The following is a 23,750-nucleotide window of genomic DNA, read 5'->3' on the forward strand; positions in this document are numbered from 1 at the left end:
GAGAGAGAGAGAGAGAGAGAGAGAGAGAGAGAGAGAGAACCATTTTCAGCTCCTTCAGTTCTTCAGTTGTCTACATTGGGAACCCCATGATCAGTTCAATGGTTAGCTGTGAGCATCTGCCTCTGAGTATGTCAGACTCTGGTAGACCTCTAAGGAGACAGCTGTATCAGGCTACTGTAAGCATACACTTCCTAACATCTACATCAGTGTCTACCTTTGGTGACTACAAATGAGATGGATAGCCAGGTAGAATGGTCTCCAGATGGCCCCTCCTTCAGTTTCTCTCCTATACTTTGTCTCCATGTTTGTTCCCTTGAGTATTTTGTTATTCCTTCTAAGAAGGACCAAAGCAACTACACTAAGTCTTCCTTCTTCATGAGTATAATGTGGACTGAGAGTGGAATCTTGGGTATTTCAAACTTCTGGGCTAATATCCAATTATCAATGAGTAAATACAATATGTGTTCTTTTGAGATTGGGTTACCTCACTCAGGATGATATTTTCTACTTCCATCCATTTACCTAAGAATTTCTTGAATTTGTTGTTTTTAATAGCTGAGTAATACTCCATTATGTAAATGTACCACATTTTCTGTATCCATTCCTCTGTTGAAGGACATCTGGCTCTTTCCAGCTTCTGGTTATTATAAATAAGGATTCTATGAACATAGTGGAGCATGTGTCCTTGTTATATGTTGGAGCATCTTCTGAGTATATGCCCAGGAGTGATATAGCTGGGTCCTCAGGTAATGCTATGTTCAGTTTTCTGAGGAACCACCAGACTGATTTCCAGAGTGTTTGTACCATCTTGCAATCCCACCAACAATGGAGGCATGTTCTTCTTTCTTGACATCCTCACCAGCATCTGCTATCATCTGACTTTTTGATCTTAGCCATTCTGAAAGGTGTGAGGTGGAATCGCAGGATTGTTTTGGTTTGCATTTCCCTGATGACTAAGGATGTTGAACATTTCTTTAGGTGCTTCTTGGCCATTCAAGTTTCCTCAGTTGAGAAGTCTTTGTTTAGCTCTGTACCCCATTTTTCAACAGGGTTATTTAGTTTAAAGGAGTCTAATTTCTTGAGTTCTTTGTATATATTGGATATTAGCCCTCTATTGGATATAGGATTGGTAAAGACCTTTTCCCAATCTGTTGGTTGTAGTTTTGTCCTATTGACAGTGACCTTTGCCTTACAGAGGCTTTGCAATTTTATGAGGTCCCCTTGTCAATTCTTGATCTTAGAGCATAAGCCATTGGTGGTTCAGGAACTTTTCTCTTATTCCTAGGAATTCTAGGGTCTTCCCCAACTTCTCTTCTATTAGTTTCAGTGTATCTGGTTTTATGTGAAGGTCCTTTATTTACTTGGATGTGAGCTTTGTACAAGGAGATAAGAATGGATCAATATGCATGCTGACTTCCAGTTGACCTAGCACCATTTGTTGATAATGCTGTTCTTTTTTCACTGGACATTTTTAGCTCCTTTGTCAAAGATCAAGTGACTATAAGTGTGTGGGTTCTATTCTGGATCTTCAGTTCTATTCCATTGATCTTCATACCTGTCTCTGTACCAATTTTTATCACTATTGCTCTGTAGTACAGTTTGAGGTCATAGATGGTGGTTCCCTAGAAGTTCTGTTATTGTTGAAAATAGTTCATGCTATCCCAGGTTTTTGGGTTTTTCAAATGAATTTGAAAATTGCTCTTTCTACCTCTATGAAGAATTTAATAGGAATTTTGATGGGGATTGCATTGATTCTGTAGATTGCTTTTGGCAAGATGGCCTTTTTACAATATTTTTCCTGCTAATCCATGAGCATGGGAGATCTTTCTTAGATGTTCTTCGATTTCTTTCTTCAGAGACTTGAAGTTCTTGTTATACAGATCTTTCCCTTGCTACGTTAGATTCACACCAAGGTATTTTATATTATTTGTGACTATTGTGAAGGGTGTCATTTCCCTAATTTCTTTCTCAGCCTGTGTATCCTTTTATTAGAGGAAGGCTACTGATTTGTTTGAGTTGTTTTTATATCCAGCCACTTTGCTGAAGCTGTTTATCAGGGTTAGGAGTTCTCTGGTAGAAGTTTTTAGGGTCACTTAAGTATACTATCATATCATCTGCAAGTAGTAAAATTTTGACTTCTTCCTTTAGGATTTGTATCCCTTTGACTTCTTTTTGTTGTCTAATTGCTCTGGCTAGGACTTCCAAAAGTATATTGACTAGGTAGGGTGAGAGTGGGCAGCGTTGTCTAGTGCATGATCTTAATGGGATTGCTTCACGTTTCTCTCCATTTAGTTTGATGTTGCCTACTGGTTTGCTGCATATTGCTTTTACTATGTTTATTTATAGGAAGTCCTGTTCTTTCCAAGACTTTTACCATGAAGGGGTGTTGAATTTTGTCAAATGTTTCTCAGCATCTAGCGAGATGATCATGTTTTTGTTTTTTGTTTTTTGTTTTTTTTGAGTTGTTTATATAGTGGATTACGTAAATGGATTTCTGAATATTGAATCATCCCTGTACTCCTGGGATAAAGACTACTTGATCATGGTAAATGACTGTTTTGATGTGTTTTTGTATTTGGTTTGTTAGAATTTTATTGAGTATTTTTGCATCGATATTCATAAGGGGGGTTGGTCTGAGGCTCTCTGTTTTTTGTTGGGTCTTTGTGAGGTTTAGATATGAGCATGATTGTAGCTTCATAGAACACATTGGGTAGTGTTCCTTCTGTTTCTATTTTGTGTAATAGTTTCAACAGAATTGATATTAGGTCTTCCTTGAAGGTCTGATAGAATTCTGCACTAAAACCATCTGGTCCTAGGCTTTTTTTAGTGGGGGAGACTTTTAATGACTGCTGCTATTTCTTTAGGGGTTATGGGACTGCTTAGATGATTTATTTGCTCCTGATTTAACTTTAGGATCTGTTATCTGTCTAGACAATTGTCAATTTCATCCAGATTTTCCAGTTATGTTGAGTACAGGCCTTTTAGTAGGATCTGATGAATTTTTGAATTTCCTCAGTTTCTATTGTTATGTATTTTCAGTTTTGTTTTTATTAATTTGGATACTGTCTTTGAGCCCTCTGGTTAGTCTGGCTAAGGGTTTATCTATCTTGTTGATTTTCTCAAAGAACCAGCTCCTGGTTTTGTTGATATTTTGTATAGTTCTTTCTGTTTCTATTTGGTTGATTTCAGCTCTGAGTTTGATTATTTCCTGCCCTCTACTCCTCTTGTGTGTATTTGCTCCTTTTTGTTCTAGAGCTTTTAGGTGTGCTGTCAAGTTGTTAGTGTATGCTCTCTCCAGTTTCTTTTTGTGGACACTTAGAGCTATGAGTTTTCCTCTTAGCACTGTCTTCATGGAGTCCCACAAGTTTTGGTATGATGTGTCCTCATTTTCATTGTATTCTAAAAAATATTTGAAGATTACTTCCTTGCTTTTTCTATGTTGTAGTTTCCCTCCTTGTGTTGGAGTTTTCCAACAATTATCCTTTGAAGTGTTGGATTTATGGAAAGATATTGTGTAAATTTTATTTTGTCATGAAATATCTTGGTTTCTCCATCTATCTCCAGGGTAGTCCCCTTTGAAATTTCTTTATTGTTTCTACTTCCATTTTTAGATTCTGGATGGTTTTCTTTCATTCCTTCACTTGTTTGGTTGTGTTTTCTTGCAGTTCGTTAGGGGATTTTTGTGTTATCCACTGCTCTGAGTGCAGTGGCTCCTCTAGGAGTCTAGGAGTCTGGAAGTCTCAGGATATGGTGTCTGCCTCAGCCAAAAGGACCAAGCTAGTGGATAATCCCTTCCTTATCTTGTCATACTCCATTACAAGTAACAGAGAAAAACAATGTGATAGTTTGGCAAAGTCTTCAGCTAAATAACTATGTATTACTTCCATACATTCTAACTTTCACCAAAAGGACATTAATCTGTCCATTTTATCAGTTGTTTTAAAGAATGAGTTCTTTCTTTTAGGGACAAATAAGGTACTCTTAATTCCTGAGATCTCAAAACTGCTTTTTGTTGCTTTTATTTTTTTACAGTCAAGTTTAAAAGTTATATGTCTTGTAGCATTTTGCTCAGCTAGAGCTACATACCTATTCTCTAATATGATAGATTCTGTCTCCTCTATTCTCTCTGGTCCTTCTCTCACATAACATTTTTCTGTAGTCTATAAACTACTACCATAATCTCTTTAAGAAGATTTCAAATTTTTACTATTAAGATCACAATATAAATCCAATATATTACCCATCATCAGAGACCAAAACAACTAAAGCACTTTGGAAAAATAGTTAGAGCAGAATGTTGCTGTCACTGGAATTTCTGTTGGTTTTCTAGTAATGTTATTACAAAATATTAAAACAGAAACCACATCACAGCTTGAAAATTTGGATGTCAATATTGTGGAGGTGCATATTCACCATATCAAAGTGGACCTTGCTTCCAGATTTTCTCAGTATCCATCAGTCCATACCTGGCAGACTCTGCCCTTTACCCTAAACTTTCCAGCCCAGGGGCTGGGCTTCCCATCACTTTCTCCTCAAAGCTCTTTTCTATATAATCCAAATAATTTGGTCTCTCCATTTTTTCTTCTTTCCTCTTCTTTGGATTTTTTTGTTTTATGTATGCACATGATTTTTCATTCTTTCCCTTCATACTCCCCTGTCTCTATCTACATGACAACTACTCTGGCCTTGTACTTTGGGAACAGTGAACCCACCAGAAATTGGCTTCCCAATAAACATGGCTTTATATTCGCTAATCTGTCTTGGATTCAGTCATTTTACCAGCATAGAAATAATGTATTAAGTATTAATAGACTTGCTAAGGCAGAAGGTTGAACTTATCAAGTCATCACACTCTTAGACAAAGAATTGGAGGAAAATAATGATCTCGAAAGGAATAAGGAGTAACCTCTCTCAATAAAGTATTCCTAACTGACTGCTCAACACAAACTGGTCAACACTCAGTTCATAGACTCATAAACAAAAATGGCGTGATCTATCTATCTATCTATCTATCTATCTATCATCTATCTAATCTGCCTATCTATATATGTTTATCTGTATCTGTATCTGTATCTCTATCTCTATCTCTATTTCTAATAGTTCCTTTTTAGTAAGGTTTTAAACAAAAGTTCTAACCAAAACTCAAAATATTTTATAATAATTTATTGGTAGATAATTTATCAATAATTTATTGGTAGAGTTAGGGATGATCAATCATCCAAAAGTTCAGTGCATTCAGTCAATTATTATTCATTTAGTTTATGATTCTGTAGGAAGACAATTTAGTCTGGACTCACATAGACTTGCTTTATTTTTGATGACCAGTCACAGACTGCACTCATGTAAGAGGCTGTGAATGGGAACATTTCTATCCTGCATTTTTGTCATTATTCAATAGGTTACCACTGGACTGCTCAAACAGTCAAGAAAGGAGGAAGAGGAGGAGGAGGGGAAGGAGGAGGAAGAGGAGGAGGAGGAGGAGGAGGAGGAGAAGGAGGAGGAGAAGGAGGAGGAACATAAAACAAACAAAACATGGAAATATAAAGTTAGGAGATAGGTGCCCAATGTGGTAATAAGGTAAAAAACTTAAGGCTAATATTAATGTATTTCCACACAGGTGAGTGGATTTTTTTATTGATCTTTATTCATTACTGTTAAACTGTTGTTAATAGATTAAATTTTGGGAAATAATCTTTGAATTTACACGGAAATAACCATATTTTTGCCTAAAATTCAACATTAATAGAAAACTAAATAAAAAGAAATGTTGCGATTTTTTTTGCAGTTGTTAATTAAATTTGGATGGAATAGGAACACAGAGCAACTGAGCATAACAGATAAGCTCTTGCTGTTCTTGCAAAGGATAGTATGCATACATACATGCATACATACATACATACATACATACATGCAGGTAATACAATCATAAAGTAAAATAACTTAAAATATGGACAGTATAAATAAAGGCAAATCAATTTTCATAAAATCACTTAATAGATAGTTTAAATCAAAGTTTTTCATTTAGCTTGCAGATGTTCTGAAAAGATTTAAACCATAAGGATCAGATGTATGCCCTCATTCTCTACTAGCCACAAGCTCTACCACTAAGCTGTATCAAAACTTTCCTTTCAGTTTGCATTTTGAGACAGGGTCACAGTAAATTGCTCAATCTTCTCTGAAAGCTTCCAGTATCTCCAGATGGCTTTGGATTTAAATTTTTCTAACAGCCAAAGTCACTTCAGCATCATTCCAGTTCTCCTAATGCATCTACTACATTTGTTTGTATTTTTTCATGGAACAGTTGATTGGCCAAACTGGCTGAAAGCAGAGTGTAATGATGTTTGAACCTGCTGATATATATGACTGCTGTTACAAAATCTACACACATAGACCTTTTCATTTTGTTGTCCATTACTGACAGTTAGAACCATTTTTATCTGTCTGCACAGTGAGCACACATGACTTAAATACACATGGGGCTTGCTTCTGTTATTAAAAGCATTACATATTGTATGGATAAAACTGTTCCTTACTCTCTGTCAATTTATTTCATATGAAGAAAACATAAGAAGCACGAAGTTGCTGCTACTTTCTTTCAATTAAATAGTTTGCACATGGGTTCCATTTGTATCCTGGAGATGACAGATGTTACTTTTATAGGTAACAGCATTCAAATTTAATTCATTACGCACTAGCACTTAAAGAAATACAGAGTACATTTAAAATTACATGTGCCCAAATAAAAGCTTTTTTGTACATGTAAATTTTATAGATATATGCTTAATATTTCTTAAGAAATTTCAGTCTTATCAGAGGAATAATTACAATTACAATTTAAATTTAAATTATTTTTGTTAGCTTTGTTTTTGTTTACTTTTTTCTTTTTTTCTCTTTTTTATTGGATGTTTTATTTACATTTCATATGTTATACCCTTACTCCAGTCCCCACCCATCCTGGAACCCCCTATCCCCTCACCCCTCCTCCTGCTTCTCTGCGGATGTACCCCTACCTACCCCTCCACTCCCACCTACCCACCCTCAAATTCCCACCCCCTGGGGCATCCAGCCTTCATGAGACCAAGGATCTCTTCTCCCACCTATGCCCAGCAGGGCCCTCCACCCTTACATATACAGCTGAAGCCATGGATCATTCCCTAAGTTCTCCTAGGCTGGTGGTTTAGACCCTGGGAGCTCTGGTTGGTTGGAATTGCTGCTCTCCTCATGGGGCCGCAAACTCTTTCAGCTCCTAAAGTCTTTGCTCTAACTCCTCCATTGGGAACCCCATGGTCAATTCAATGACTAGTTGTGAGCATCTGCCTCTGAATATGTCAGACTCTTGCAGACCTCTGAGGAGACATCTATATCAGGCTCTTATCAGCATGCACTTCCTGACTTCCACATCAGCGTCTACCTTTGGTGAGTGCACATGGGAAGGATACTCAGGTGGAATGGTCATCAGACAGCCCCTCCTTCAGTTTCTGTCTCTCACTTTTTTTCCATATTTGTTCCCTTGAGTATTTTGTTGCTCCTTCTAAGAAGGACTGAAGCACCCACACTTGTTCTTTCTTCTTCATGAGCTTCATGTGGCCTGTGAGTTGAATCTAGGGTATTCCAAGGTTCTGGGCTAATATCCAATAATCAGTGAGTGAATACCATGTGTGCTCTTTTGTGATTGGCTTACCTCATTCAGGATGATATTTTCTAGTTCCATCCATTTACCTAGGAATTTCTCGAATTCATTGTTTTTAATAGTTGAGTTTGCACTTATGGAGACATCGTATCTTGAGCCATCCTAGAGGAAGCACTGCACCCAGAGCAGAAGGATTTCCAGATTTCAGTGTTGGCCTGAGTCCCAGGAGTTCTTCCACCCAGGAGATTAGGATCATAAGACCACAGAGATATCTGGACTCTGAGGAGCTCCTCCACAAGCAAGATAACTGGAAATACAGACTCCAGCCTTACACAGTGAGGGCAGGTAACACTAGAGTTAACCAGATGGTGAAAGGCAAGCTCAAGAACATAAGCTACAGAAACCAAAGTTACTTGGCATCATCAGAACCCAGTTTTCCCACCATAACAAGCCCTGGACACCCCATCACATTGGAAAAGCAGGATTCAGAATTAAAATCACTTCTCATGATGATGATAGAGGATTTTAAAAAGGACATAAGTAACTCCCTTAAAGAAATACAGGAGAGCACAATTAAACAGGTAGAAGCCCTTAAAGAGGAAACACAGAAATCCCTTAAAGAACTGCAAGAAAACACAAGGAAGGAATTAAACAAAAACATTCAGGATCTGAAAATGGAAATAGAAACAATAAAGAAATATCAAAGAAGACAACCATGGAGATAGAAAACCTAGAAAAGAGATCAGGAGTCATAGATGCAAGCATCAGCAACCAAATACAAGAGATAGAAGAGAGTTCTCAGGTGCAGAAGATACCATGGAAAACATTGACACAACTGTCAAAGAAAATGCAAAATGCAAAATACTCCTAACCCAAAACATCCAGGAAATCCAGGACACAATGAGAAGACCAAACATAAGGATAATAGGTATAGATATCTTCAACAAAATTGAGGTAAACTTCCCTAACCTAAAGAACAAGATGTCCATAAACATACAAGAAGCCTACAGAACACCAAATAGACTAGACCAGAAAAGAAATACCTCCTGTCACATAATCATCAAAACATGAAATGCAAAAAAACAAAGAAAAAATACTAAAAGCAGTAAGGGAATATGTCAAGTAACACATGAAGGCAGACCTATAAGAATTACACCAGACTTCTCCCAGAGACTATAAAAGCCAGAAGAGCCTGGACTGTTATCATACAGACCCTAAGAGAACACAAATGCCAGCCCAGACTACTATACCCAGGAAAACTCTCAATCACTATAGATAGTGAAAACAAGATATTCCATGACAAAACCAAATTTGCACAATATCTTCACACAAACCCAGCACTTTGAAGGATAATTGATGAAAAACGTGAACACAAGGAGGGAAACTTAAAAAACAAAAACCTGTCTACGGTGACTTTTAAATGACATACTGTATGATAAATGTTTAAAATTAAAACGAATTTTTCATTGTAATTTTAATAATAAATGAGCGCTTTACAACCCTTTCAGAGTTTAAACTATATTTTGAGACCACACAAGCAATTTGGGTTAAATAATACTCCTGTTGTTTCACCAATATCTCTATTCTCATATTATTGAGTACTAAGAGGATGACATTTCAGTTTCCACTCCAAGACCTTACCTAACTGTAGGTCAGGTTTTCTGGTAATGGAGAGCTGAGAAGATAAGAGGGGAAATTTCACTTTGTCAGGGAACTGGAGAGATGGCATAGACAATAAAGCATTTTCCTTACAAGCATCTCAACCTGGGCTTGAATACCTATGCCTCCATCAAAAGCTGGTCATTGTGGTGGTAACTACAACAGTGCTGCCAGTGTTTGAGAGGGAAATTCCAGAGAATTCCTAGAAAATTCTGGACAACCAGTTAGCTCCATGTTCCATGAAATGACCTTTGGTGGTTTGAAAAATGGCTCCAATTGGTACCCAGGCAGCAGTACTATTTGTTAAGGATTAGGAGGTAGGGCTTGTGGGCGTAATGGTGGCCTTTTTAGTGGAGGTGTGTCATTGAGGGTTGTCTTTGAAGACTTAGAAACCCATGCCAGGCCCAGGTTCACTTTCTGCTTGAAACTTGTAGACTAGAAGTAAGCTCGTTCACTGATTGTTCTAGCACCATGCTTACCTACCTTCTGACATGTTCCACACAATGGTGACCACAGACTAACCCTTTCATGCTATAAGCTATGCCACAATTAAACGCTTCCTTTCATATCTTGCCTTTGATATGGAATCTTCTCATAGCAATACAACATTAAGACAGAAGCTGGAACTGGCCATTCAGATTGTTAAAGAAATATGGGAGGTTTAGGAACTATGATATAGAAAGAAATTGAGTGTTTTAAGGGGCTTTATGGTCCATCTTAGTAAGAGCTTGGAAGACAGTAGTACTGAGACAACTTTGGATTTTAGAAAAGCCCATCTAGGAGGTTTCAGAGGGGATGGATATTAAAACTGGGCAAAAGAATATTATTATGATATTTTGACAGATATGAGGCTGCTATTTGGCCCTATCCAAGGCTAAATTGAAGAGGTTTTGATTAATATCATTGGGAGAGGGTGTTTCAAAATAGTCTAGTATTGACTGTGTTACATGGAATCACTCTTATTAAGATCTTTAATGAAAAGGAGCAAGCAAGACAAAGAAAAATAGACAATGTACAGGTTGAGGGACACACACACACACACATACAGACACACAGACAGAGAGGAAGAGGAAGAGGAAGAAGGAGATGGAGAGGGAGAGAGATTGTAATATTGAAAGCAAATGATCTAGAAGAGATACAAAGTTTGAAGAATTTCCTGATTCAAACTGGAACACAGTGTTGTTAAAGCAAGACCAAACACAGCTAAACTTTTCATTTGTGATAAGTAAGTAAACAATGTTTAATCAGCAAAGGAAAATATCAACAAAGGAAAGCTTATGAAAATGTATCTCCTGAATGGATCCAGGTTCTATCCCCAGTAAGGAGTAGAACTTGGTATCCTTTACCACAAGGTTCTGGTTATGGATATTGGATAATCTCCTAGATTCATAAACGCCACTGAAGCAGAGATCATTCCACAGAGGCTAGAAATGGCCATTGTGTGATCTGTGAAAATGAAGCCTATATTTTCTTGGAGACCACAATATTTTGGAGGAACCAAGGTCCTGAAATGCCTATCAATGAGAGCTTTCAAGACAGTGATGGACAAGCTCAAAAGAGCAAAGTATTTTGCAGCCACCAAAGGTGCAAGGGAAGTACAATCTACTAATCTCTTTAACTTCAGGTACAGAACTGTGGAATTTAAATTTCCTCTGATGGATTTCAGTCTTCCTATGGCCAATATTTCCTACCTATTTTCTTCTTTTTTGAATGAATATATTTTATATACTTTTGAGTTTTAGATGTACATCATGTGCATTTTGATTTTACACGGGGCTATATGCTTAAGAAGCTGCTTTGAGACCCTGAAGACTCTTTGGATTTGGAAATTTTAACCAGCAATTGACTCGCTAAAATTATGGGGACTTTTGAATTTGGACTGAAGGCATTTTGCACTGTGGTATGTATGGCTATAAGCCTATAGGTTTCTGGGAGTGAAATGCTGTGGTTTGAATGAGAAAGATCCCTATAGATTTATATGTTTGACTACGTGGTCTGCAGCTAATAGAACTATGGGTAGGATTTGTTCCATGGGAAGAAGTAAGTCTCTCTAGGTAAGATACCAAGTCAAGTCTATTATCTCTCCATCTGCACCTTCCAGCTGAGATGCAAGTTCTTGGCAACTACTCCAACAAAATGCTTGCATTCATATGGCCAAGCTCTGTGATACGAAGATCATGGACTAATCTTCTGAAACTTTAACCAAAGCCAATTAAATAATTTCTCTTATGAGTGGACTTGGTCATGGTGTCTTTACGTAGCAATAGGAAAATAAAACAAATCTTGTCTCAAAATCATAAATTCATGCATTTTATGTTTACTTATTTAATGTTTAGTTAACTGTGTTCAATTAAAACTGAATATATATGCATGGGCAAGAATCACAGTTTGAAATTTACATAAAGTACCTATCTGCTATTTTTGCTTGTCATTTCAAAATATATTTTATTTTTATATGTATGTGTGTGTATGTGTGTGTGCGTGTGTGTTTGTGTGTGATTGTGTATATATGAATCAGTGTGTGAATCTAATTCAAGTGCATGTATTGCTCATGGAGACCAGAAGATTGTGTAACAGGGATTATACAGCTACTATATGTAGGTGCTAGGAAACAATATTATGGCCTCTTGCAAAGTCAGTAGTTCTCTTAACCCTCAAGACCCTTTTAGCTAATTTAGAATCTATGCAGTATCTCATTTTCTTTTTCTTTCCTTTTTTTTTTTTTTTTTTTTTTTGGTTTTATCGAGACAGGGTTTTTCTGTGTAGCCCTGGCTATCCTGGAACTCACTCTGTAGACCAGGCTGGCCTCGAACTCAGAAATCCGCCTGCCTCTGCCTCCCAAGTGCTGGGATTAAAGGCGTGCGCCACCACTGCCCGGCTCTCATTTTCCATTGTTATTAGATTTTTTTCTTTTATCTGGTTATAGTTTTTCTGCCTTTTATATCTCTTAATACTAGATTAAGTAATGCACATTGTAAATTTTCCATCGTTGGATGTTGGATATACCATGAATATGCATGGAATTTATTTTGAAATAAAATGTTTTCAATTCCACCTATCTTATATACTAAATAATTAAAATGTTATTTTTAAATAGCATTTGCCTATAAATTATTTCTTTTTTTTTAATAAAAAAAATTGTATTTACTTAGAAGCATTCAGAATGTCAACAAAACAGCCGCAATTTTTTTTTTTTTTGCAATTACAGAGTGGTATTCAGTTAACAGAACAACAATTATCTTCGTATAAGCTGCATCAGAGACAACTGAAGATGGAAAAAAAAACCCAAAAATAAAACCAAAAGAAAAGAAAAACAAAAACCAAACTACTGTCCCCATATATAACTAATTTGTGCTGTGTACCAACAAGAACCTGCTTTAAATTTCCATGCCAATTTACAACCCCCAGACTGTACCAGGCAAGGTTAGTGGCTATTGAAAATACCACCAGGACAGGGCTATCTAAAGACACATTCGGTAGTGTGTTAACTATACAAAAAAAGACACTGTACAGTTTAAAAACAAATCTTACACAGCCTTACATTTCTATTTTTTTCTTTAAAAGGAGTGAGTTGTGTACAGGGGGGTTAAATGCTTTATAGACAAGAAAAAAACTGCGCTAGAACCAACTTATTCATCATCATCATCTTCTTCTTCATCTTCGTCTTCCTCTTCTTCCTCCTCTTCCTCATCTTCTTCATCTTCCTCATCATCTTCCTCTTCCTTCTTTTTCTTGCTCTTTTCAGCCTTGACTACCCCCTTTTTTGCTGCATCAGGTTTTCCTTTAGCTCTGTAGGCAGCAATATCCTTCTCATACTTCTCCTTCAGCTTGGCAGCCTTCTTCTCGTAGGGCTGCTTGTCATCCGCTGCAGTGTTGTTCCACATCTCTCCTAGCTTCTTTGCAACATCACCAATGGATAAGCCAGGATGTTCGCCTTTGATTTTTGGGCGGTACTCAGAACAGAACAAGAAGAATGCCGAAGGAGGCCTCTTGGGTGCATTGGGGTCCTTGAACTTCTTTTTGGTCTCCCCTTTGGGAGGGATGTAGGTTTTCATTTCTCTTTCATAACGAGCCTTGTTAGCCTTTGCCATATCTTCAAATTTCCCCTTTTCTTTAGCAGACATAGTCTTCCACCTCTCTGAGCACTTCTTGGAGAACTCTGAGAAGTTGACAGAAGCATCTGGGTGCTTCTTCTTGTGCTCCTCCCGGCAGGTTTGCACAAAGAATGCATATGAGGACATTTTGCCTCTCGGCTTCTTAGGATCTCCTTTGCCCATGTTTAGTTGATTTTCCTCCGCGAGGCACAGAGTCGCCCAGTGCCTGTCCGGCTCTCGCTTGCCCCGGCGCTGTCTCTATGGAGCTCAATGTACTGCAATGGCTGCTATAAATTATTTCTAATACAAAAATATAATAATTTCTCAAGCTGGTCCAGAGCCCCTGACACACATGCAGCAGAGGACTGTCTTGTCTGGCCTCAATGAAAGAAGATCCACCTAACCCCTGAGAGACTTGAGACCCCAGGGAATAGAGAGGCCTGATGGAGTGGCGGGGGGTTGGGGGTATGAGGGACATCCTGTTGGAGACAGAGAACGAGGAATGGGATAAGAAACTGTCAGAAGGCAAAACTAGAGGGGGATAATGAATGTACTGTAAAAAAATTAAAGATAATAAAATGTATAATTTCTAATAGATAAATTAAATCTAATAAAAAGTTACAATAGTTTCTAACAGTCTTTCATGATCTACCATATACTCAAAATATGACTTGGAGCCAAGAATCATTGTAATGCTGTTTTGTTTATAAATTTATGTTGTTTTTATTTCCACCAGCATATCAAATTTTTTCATTATAAATAGTGATCTTCTCATTCAAGTGTGTCAATCATCCTTTCACTTTAAGTATAGGCTGATAATAGTGTTTTCATTTTTCAAAATGTACTACTGGATTTTATAGCTTTCAGAAAGTTCAGTTTGCACCCATTTTTAGCAGGTCAGTGTAATTATTGCATAATTAATTGATACTGTGTAAATATACATTTCCACAGAGTGATAAGCATGAAGCTAGTCAGAGATGGTTTAATCACAATTTCTTTCTAATGAATAGAGTATTTATATGACCCATGTGCATATATGGCATCTGGAAAATCTTTTAACATTACTTTTTTGAGTATTGACAAATACCAGAAGGTTACTGCCCGAGTGATTGTCAGTGTTCATATAAGTCACAAATTGTGCCAAGCTTACACTCCTCTCATTCCACATTGATGTAGAATTGGTAGATATCTTCCAGGATCAACTCTTCCTTCTTGACAAGGATCCAAATAGGATCCTCATGAACTTCTTAGTCACCTCTAGGACATCAGAAGGCATTGTAGCAGACACCAAAACTACCTGTGTTACTACTGAGCTTTTGGAATATATCGTAGATCTGATCCTTGAACCCATGGCTTAATATTTCATCTGCATCATCCAGTCTTTAGATCTAATTCAATCTGCTGCAGAATTGATACGGCAAATGTAGCATTTTTTCTAGCCCCAGACTGAGCTTGAGCAAACACATCATAACCCTCAATACAAGGAAGAATCGCTCTCTGCTGGATGGCAGAGGGCTTCTCAAAACCATAGGCATAAGTATAACGGAGGAAGGATTCTGAGAGATTCATGTCATCGAAGCTATCCACGATCTCATTCCAGTTACTTTCGGTGACACTCTCTGGATCAAGAATCCTGACTCAGACATGATCCTTAAGCAGGTCTCCTTAGTCATCAGTTACGACTTTCCTACCAACAGGGAAAATTACATCCACAGAATCAGTCCAGATGGTCAGTTTGGCCAGAAGGGTGTGGCTATTAACATGGTGACATAAGAAGACAAGAGGACTCTTCGAGGCATTGAGTCTTTCTACAACACCTCCATTGAAGAGATGCCCCTCAACATTGCTGACCTCATTTGAGGGGTTTTCCTGCTGCCTGGCCCTAGCCCAGGGTTCAGCCCTGCCGTAACCGAGGAACAGTTGGAGGGGGAAGGGAAGAGAGCCAAGAGGTTGACATCTTGTGTTCGCTTTTTTTTTTTCAGTTTGTTTGTTTGTTTTTCTCTCTTTCTCTTTGAATAAATGTCACTTTTTGAGGCAAAAAGAGGGAACTGTGAACATTTTAAACACCTTTTTTTTTTTTTTTTGAGTAGGCTCTGCCCCAGGCACCATCTCTTTTCCCACAAACACTAATGTATTTCCCTAACCTAGTCACCTCATTCCTAAAGACTTTCCTACCCCAGACAAATATTCAAAAATGAATCAAGGGCCTAAAACATGGGTGGCCTCATTTGCTGGACCAAATCTGGAGGAAGAACTCCTGAGTGAGGTTGTCCAGGGAATGTCCCCAAGTGATGGGAGCAAGGAAGAGAAAATAATAGCCATTTTTACATTGTTTTGTATAGTATTTATTGATTCAGAAAACAAATGCAAAATTCTGAATAAAATTACTTGGAAACTGACCAAAAAATAAAGAAGATTTTCAAAAAGTGAACAGAAGGCTTTAATACTTCTAAAAATCACTTGTTATCTCTTGTGTCACACAGAAATGTGTCAAAATATCAAGAACTAGTTCTAATTGTATAGATCAATAAATGATGAAGTAAATTGAATGTAAAGTCAACATATATTTTCAATTCTTAGGATTAGAATTTCATATTACAAATGACAATTTATTCTCTTTGGGAAATATTCTTTTCTTGAATGGTTGTGAAGGTATCCTCTTAGTCTTATGAAGAGATATGTATTCTTTAAATATTTTCCACTAAATTTCATTACAATAAATCCTACAACTGCAATTTAATCCCATATGTCCTCGTGCAGGAGCTACAAAACTTTCTCTAAGAAAAGGAAGCTTATAATTACAAATATTAAATGCTAATATTCATCATAAAAGTTAATGAAAACATGCATAGAACTCCCTAGTCCTGCAGAAAAAGAAAAGATAACAGAATCGTATGCAACTGACTTTATCTGTTGAAGTAAATTTCCACATGCAGTTACACGTGGTTTCAACAGTTTATTTTCTCTTTAACTAAAAATTTGTTTAAACCATGACCCACTTTTAATAATATTCAGCAGATTTATAGTTTTATATATCATAGAAAAATTTAATGCATAACAATTTCTACTAACATACAACTTTTGCTTAGGTAATGTGGAATGTAGTCACTTAAGGATATTTGTGAGTTATTATGATGCTTCTATACTTAAACTTTTATAAGTAACAGTTCTTTAAAGTATAGAGTTGATTTGGAAAATTGTGTTATTAAATTTAATCCATAAATGTTCAAAAAATTAAAGATTCTCATGTCAACACATCTAAGATATCCTTCCCCCTTCCAAGTGGAATTGAAACATCCTCACTTGGGCCTTTCTACCTGTTACATTTCTTATGGTCTATGGGTTGTATCCTAGGTATTCTGTACTTTTTGTCTAATATACACTTATCAGTGAGTATATACTATGTATGTCCTTATTGGTTTGGATTACCTCACTCAGGGTGTTATCTTATAGTTTTATCCATTTGTCTGCAAATGTGTGATGTCCTCATTTTTAATAGCTGAGTGGTATTCCATTGCACAAATGAACCACATTTTATTTACATTTCCACATTTTCTTTTCTTTTTCCGTACCCATTCTTTGGTTGAGGGACATCTGGGTTGCTTCCAGTTTATGGCTTTTTATCAATAAGGCTACTATGAGCATAGTGGAGACTTTTACAATAATATCAAGCAAAAAGTATTCCTAACCACAACCCAGTTACAATTTCTGGAACCCTGTAGTCAAAAGTCAGCCAAAAAAGAGGTATTCTTTACTCTGAACCATTGCATGGCTGCTTATAAAATATATTTTCAGACATTTCTCAATATACATACATTTGACTATATCCCTAATGATTATTTATGAAATGAGGAAATAACCATAGTTCACAGGAACGAAGTCAGGAAGTGCATGCTGATAAGAGCCTGATATAGATGTCTCCTCAGAGGTCTTCAAGAGTCTGACATATTCAGAGGCAGATGCTCACAACTAGCCATTGAACTGATCATGGGGTTCTCAATGGAGGAGTTAGAGTGAAGACTGAACCAGCTGAAAGGATTTGCGGCACCATGAGGAGAGCAACAATACCAACCAACCACAGCTCCCAGGGTCTAAACCACCAGCCTGGGAGCACGTAGGGAGGGATCCAGGGCTTTAGCTGAATATGTAAGAGTGGAGGGCCCTGCTGGGCATAGGTGGAAGAAGAGAACCTTGACCTCATGAAGGTTGGACACTCCAGGGGGTGGGAATTTTCTGGGTGGGGAGGTGGGAGTGGGGGGTAGATAGAGGTTACATCCACAGAGAAGGAGGAGGGGTGAGGGGATGGGGGTTCCTGGGTGGGTGGGGGCTGGGGTAAGGGTATAACATATGAAATGTAAATAAAACATCCAATAAAAAAATTTAAAAAAAAGAAACATTAGATTTAGATTGATGTACACTTCTGGGGCTAAAAGTAGAATAATCACTAGGTTCATTTATTTTGTTGAAGTTTCATGTAAATGATTTGAAATATTTTTTTGTGTGTGAATCAAATAATGGCTCCACATCATGTATGGTCCCACTTGATGAACACAGTTCATCAATCCACAGTCAAGTCTAGCATATTCACTATTTCATCTTTGGCCCATTAATGGAAGAAGTGTTGCCCCTCCTAAAACCAAATAGTCAAACTGGAAATGTTAGCTATCATATTTTCCATCAATGACACCATCATTGTTATTAGATTTAAAGTTCGTATTTCTCAGTTTCAGACAGAAAAAAAATGAATTCATAAAATTTGAAAATAAAAATCACCATGTAGTACTAAAGTCCTACTTTGATACCCCAGAATAAACTAAGCCAGAGAGCAAGTGGAGGTGAGTGCTGAGAGCAGCTGACAGGGGTGGTCCAGATACCTGTTGTGGCTTCTGCCCGGGAGAGCCGACAATTGAAGAAGAGAAAAAGGGAAAGTGAAACACACACACACACACACACACACACACAAACATACACACACACACACACACACACACACACACAGATAGATAGATAGATAGAGAGAGAGAGAGAGAGAGAGAGAGAGAGAGAATGATTGAAGTAAACTAATGCTCCAGTGATATATTTCTTCTCTTAATGATTTTATACCCAATAAGACAAAGTTTTTTCTGTTAAGAAGAAAATTACCTCATCACCATAAGTTATACAATTTCCAGAGATATTCATCACAAAACATCATTTTCAGAAACAGATCAAAATCATTACATAAAAGGAAATTACAACATAATATTGTTTACTTACTTCTTACATGAAACATATCTAACTAAAAATACTCATCAATCTTTCTTTCCAAAAGCTCATTGTGACCTCAAAGCAATATTTTTTAGTCATTAATTAACAAAGTTTAAGCATTCCAATCTATAGCTACTAGTTTCTTTCTATGCTTTGTTGACAATAACCTGTACTTGCTAAGGAGCAAGTCATCTATCTTCAGCCTTAATTTTGAAGTTCTGATCAGCTAGGGTAGCTAATCATCTGTTTACTGTTGTTATATTCATAATAGAATTATTGTCTCTTTATTATAACCTTATCAGTTCTTAATGCACACTGAAAACCTGATACTTCATCCCTAAAACACAAGATCAAGGAAGTCATACCAAATCAACACTGTATGCTTTCTTTGATCATTAACGTGCCCCGAGCTTATGCATCTTCCCTCTATAACTATGTGCTTTTAATTCATGAATGATCACTGTACTTTTTTCTCTAACTCAAGCAACATTCTTCATTCTGTCAGGAAGGGGCACACATTCTTTTTTATTCTAACTTAAACTTTCTATCAGCTCTCTTAATTTCCTAACTTTATATTTTCTATCAACTACTCCAATTCTCCAAAATTATTTAAATCAGACTTACTTCCTAAAATTGCTTAAATTGAATCAGAAATTTCATAAATCATTAATACATTTAGAAAGTATTATCTCAAGAACTTTCATCATCATGTTGATAGCCAACCCAGTGGGCTATCACTCAGGAAGTAATCACACCAAATTACTGGCAATGAGAGTCTCTTGGTGTCCACTCACACCGAGCAAAATAAATGAGGATTACGGGAATGATAAAAATGATAAAATACATCAGTTGCAAGAAGCAACCCTAGGATGAAAGCTCTGGATCATGCTGCATCAGAGCTCACCCACCACAGGTAAGCAGGATGGTAGGCCATCTCCAGACAGCTGATTTGCCCATTGTAGCTGTTCCTGCATAGTATCGACCCAACCTGGGTCTATTCATTTCCTTATGCTCCTGGATGAATAAACAAATTTTGTAAAAAGTATTCTGTCTGAGAATATTGGGGAAGAGAAACTATGTCTCAATTCAATTATGTGTTCTTTATCATTTTGTGTTCTGTGTTCAATAATCTTTTAGTTAGTGTTTTGTGGGAAAAATAGGCCACAGCAGAGGTGTCTCGGAGGCTTTCCACGCAGCTGATCCCACATACAGGAGAAAGTTCTAAGGTTCCAAAGGTTGGAGGCTTTGACTGTGGCAGGCCTCAATGACACGAGAAAGTCCTTGGTTCCAAAAGGGTTTATTGTCATGGCAGATGGTGGATGGATTTGGATGTACCCCTGTGAAACTCAGGGCAGTCCTGAGTTAAATAGAGAGGGAGAAAGGGGGAGGGTCTGGGGAGGAATGCTTAATTTGTTCTGTCCTCTGGCCTTAATTAGCATGTAAATCCCTAGGGCCTGAGGCCTATGGTCATGCCCTCTACTGTGTACTTTGGGAGGGGCTGTAATGGCCTACATGACTGAACAATGTAGATCTGTGGAGATGAGACTGTGCGTCAGGACCCTGGGTTCTGGGGACTTGGCCAAACCCCTGTCGTTCTCACTTAGAGTCTTGAGGTTCCAGGCCCATGCCCAACCATGAACCAAGATATCCTTACGCAGTCCCACAGGGTTTCCTTTACTGTGAAAGGAGACCATGACCAAGTCAAGTCCTGTAAAGGACAACATTTACTTGGGGCTGGCTTACAGGTTCATAGGTTCAGTCCATTATCATCAAGGGAAGACGCATGACAGCATAAATGTAGATGTGATGCTCCTACATATTGAACCAAAGGCAGCTTATAGATATTTTATATATTTCAGATCTCGAAGACCTACCTCCACAGTGAAACAATTCTTCTAACAAGTCTATGTTTCCTCCAATAAGGCAACGCCTATTAATAGTGTCACATCCCAAGGGTCAAGCATATTCAAACTACCACAAATAACAATGGAATGAATATCAGTAAGAAAACAACTACATGCACAGATGCACACACACACACACACACACACACACATATACCTATTACTATTCACCAACACATACCCCCACACATAAACAGAAACACACAAACACACACAAAACAGAAACAAACACACACACATATATACATACACACAGATATATATATATATCTGTGTATCCATATGTATATATGGATAGAGATATAGACATAGATATGTATATGTATATATATACATATATATGTATACACACACACACACACACACATATATATATATATACATGCATATAAACAAATCCTAAAAAATCTGAAACCTGAGCATAAAGTTGTAGAATATTCTTCTCAAGAACCACAAAATATCTCTGGATCATAGACAGGATTACTTATTAACCAGAAACAATGTGATTACTAACAACTGTAGAAATAACTTTTTACTAAAAAATAACAGATAAATAGAATAAAAGAGACTTTGTAAATAAGCCAACAAAGCTATGCCAACTTAAACATTTAGAAAGTATACAAAAACTTACAACAGAGAAAATGCAATATATTCAACAGATGATGCTCACAAAACTGGCTCTCTACCTACAAAAGATTAAAATTAGAATCATATATTTCATCATCTACCACAATAAATTTCAAATTAATTAAAGAAATTGATACAAACATAAATTGCTTTAAAATTAGATGGAAATTTAGGAAGAAATCTTTAAGACTTCATTCCTGACAGAATAGCTATCCTCAAGAAATCTGACACGAAATGATGTAGGTTATATAGAGAAAGAGAAAACCTTATTTTTTGTTGTGTACAGGTGCAAACTAAGACAGCCATTATATAGATCAGTTTAGAAAACTTTTCAAAAGTAAAAAATGAATAAATAAGTAAATAAATAAATAAAACAAAGGTACAGTAAACACATAAGTAAAATACAATAATGCTATCAGAGAATTTCTTATTCTGTTGCAAAAATATATGCCTCCCCATGTTTATTGCTGCTCTAGTCATAATATCAAAGAAATGGAAACAACCTATTTGTCTATTCATGTATATATGAATAATGAAAATCTAGTAAAATACAACATGAAATATTATAAAGAAATACAAAATCACAAAATTTGCAGGAAATCAAATAACAAACTATATAATGTTATTTGAGACTGTTCAATCTTAGACATAAAAATAATATGCTAGTGTTACTTATACAGGGTTACAAGGCTATAGTGTCTATATCAACACATGTAAATAACTATAGGGGTGGATATACTGGATCATTTGGAAAGGCAATAAAATAAAACAGTTGTTGACAAAGAATTACTGAATATTGCCAAATGACATGTGAAGCATGAAAAAAGTGAAGTTAATTATTAATTTTTAATTTTATACTATTTCCCCTTTATTATGGAAAAATACATGGAAATGTAAATGATATTGAAATTTAAAAATTTTAAGAAAACCTCCTCAGCCTCAACGTGGCTATCCTAACTGTATATTGGTTTTGATCAGGTAATAGTTAAAGAGGCTACATTAATCTTACTGTTTGATATATTATTTGTGAAGTCATTGAATTAAGATGATTAAAAAATGAGGGAAAATATTAAAATGAACATATTAAATAGAAAGCAGAACATAAATGCTAATGATAATAATAACAACAACAAACAAGTGAAACTTGCAATTGACGTTTTTTAAAGCATAAAATAAACTTTTATTAGTCAGCTCATCAAAACATTAAAAACAAAAATATAAAAATAACTGGTATTTGTCAGTGACATGGATAATAGGCTCTGTTCTGGGCAGTTCTTCACACCATCCAATTTTCTACCCAGTAGGAAGAAAGAAATTACTTTCATGGCAAAGAGAGATGAACCAAAGCTTAGGAATATTGAATCATTTTTCTTCCAAGGTTGTAAAGCTTGTATTCTAGATGATGCATGTGAAAGACTGAGTGCCCTAGGAACCTTGATGTTGATCAGTATACTCCAGAGAGGCAATCTGTGACACACATCAGGGCCTCCCATTAGGTGCTTATCTCTTCCCATGATACCTTCCTCTGTGATGTCCCACTTTCTGGACTCCTTGCCTTCAAAGAGGTGATGAAATCATATGACCACTCTGTCCAAAAGAAAAGTTTGTGGTTGAAATGTGCTGTCCTAGGAAATAGATTTCTCCAAGACTTTACTATCGATATCTTTTTCTGCCCTTAGATCCCTATGTTCATGTCTCCTATGCCCATCAAAGCAAACCACTGGGATCATCCACTCCACCCTGAATCCTACCTGGGACCAAACCATTATATTTGATGAGGTTGAAATCTTTGGGGAACCCCAAAGATTTCTACAGAACTCACCCAAAGTTCATTCATCATAGACCTTTTTGACAATGAACAAGTGGTAGGTTAATGAAAGTTTACAATGACTTAGGGACATGACTGTAGTCTGCAGGGCTATTTGAACAGGAGTTTGAGTGTGGTATTCTTCTCTAGCGCAAAGATGAATTTTTGTATTGGATATTTTATTTACATTTCAGATATTATTCCCTTATCCTATCCCCCTGCCCCCCACCCAGGAATCCCTTATCCAATCCACCTTCCTTCTGCTTCTATGAGGATGTGCCGCCACCTACCACCCCACTCCTATCTCCACACTCTCGAATTCCCCCATATTCAGTGGCCATACTACATGGGACCAAGGATCTCTTCTCCCACCTATGACTGACAAGGCCATCCTCCACTACATATACAGCTGGAGCCATGAGTCCCTCCCTATGTGCTCCCAGGCTGGTGGTTTAGACTCTGGGAGCTCTGGTTGGTTGGCACTGTTGCTCTCCTCATGGGACCACAAAACCTTACAGCTCCTTCAGTCCTCTCTCTAACTCCTCCATTGAGAACCCCATAATCAGCTCAATGGTTAGCTGTGAACATCCACCTCTGAATATGTCAGACTCTTGCAGACCACTAAGGAGACAGCTATATCAGGCTCTTGTCAGCATGCACTTCCTGACATCCACATCATCGTCTACCTTTGGTGACTGTACATGAGAAGGATAACCAGGTTGAATGGTCTTCAGATGACCCCAACTTTGTTTCTGTCCCATACTTTGTCTCCATATTTGTTC

Source organism: Grammomys surdaster, unplaced genomic scaffold (genome assembly GCF_004785775.1).
Source record: "Grammomys surdaster isolate TR1022 unplaced genomic scaffold, NIH_TR_1.0 126298, whole genome shotgun sequence".
NCBI classification, from domain to species: domain Eukaryota; kingdom Metazoa; phylum Chordata; class Mammalia; order Rodentia; family Muridae; genus Grammomys; species Grammomys surdaster.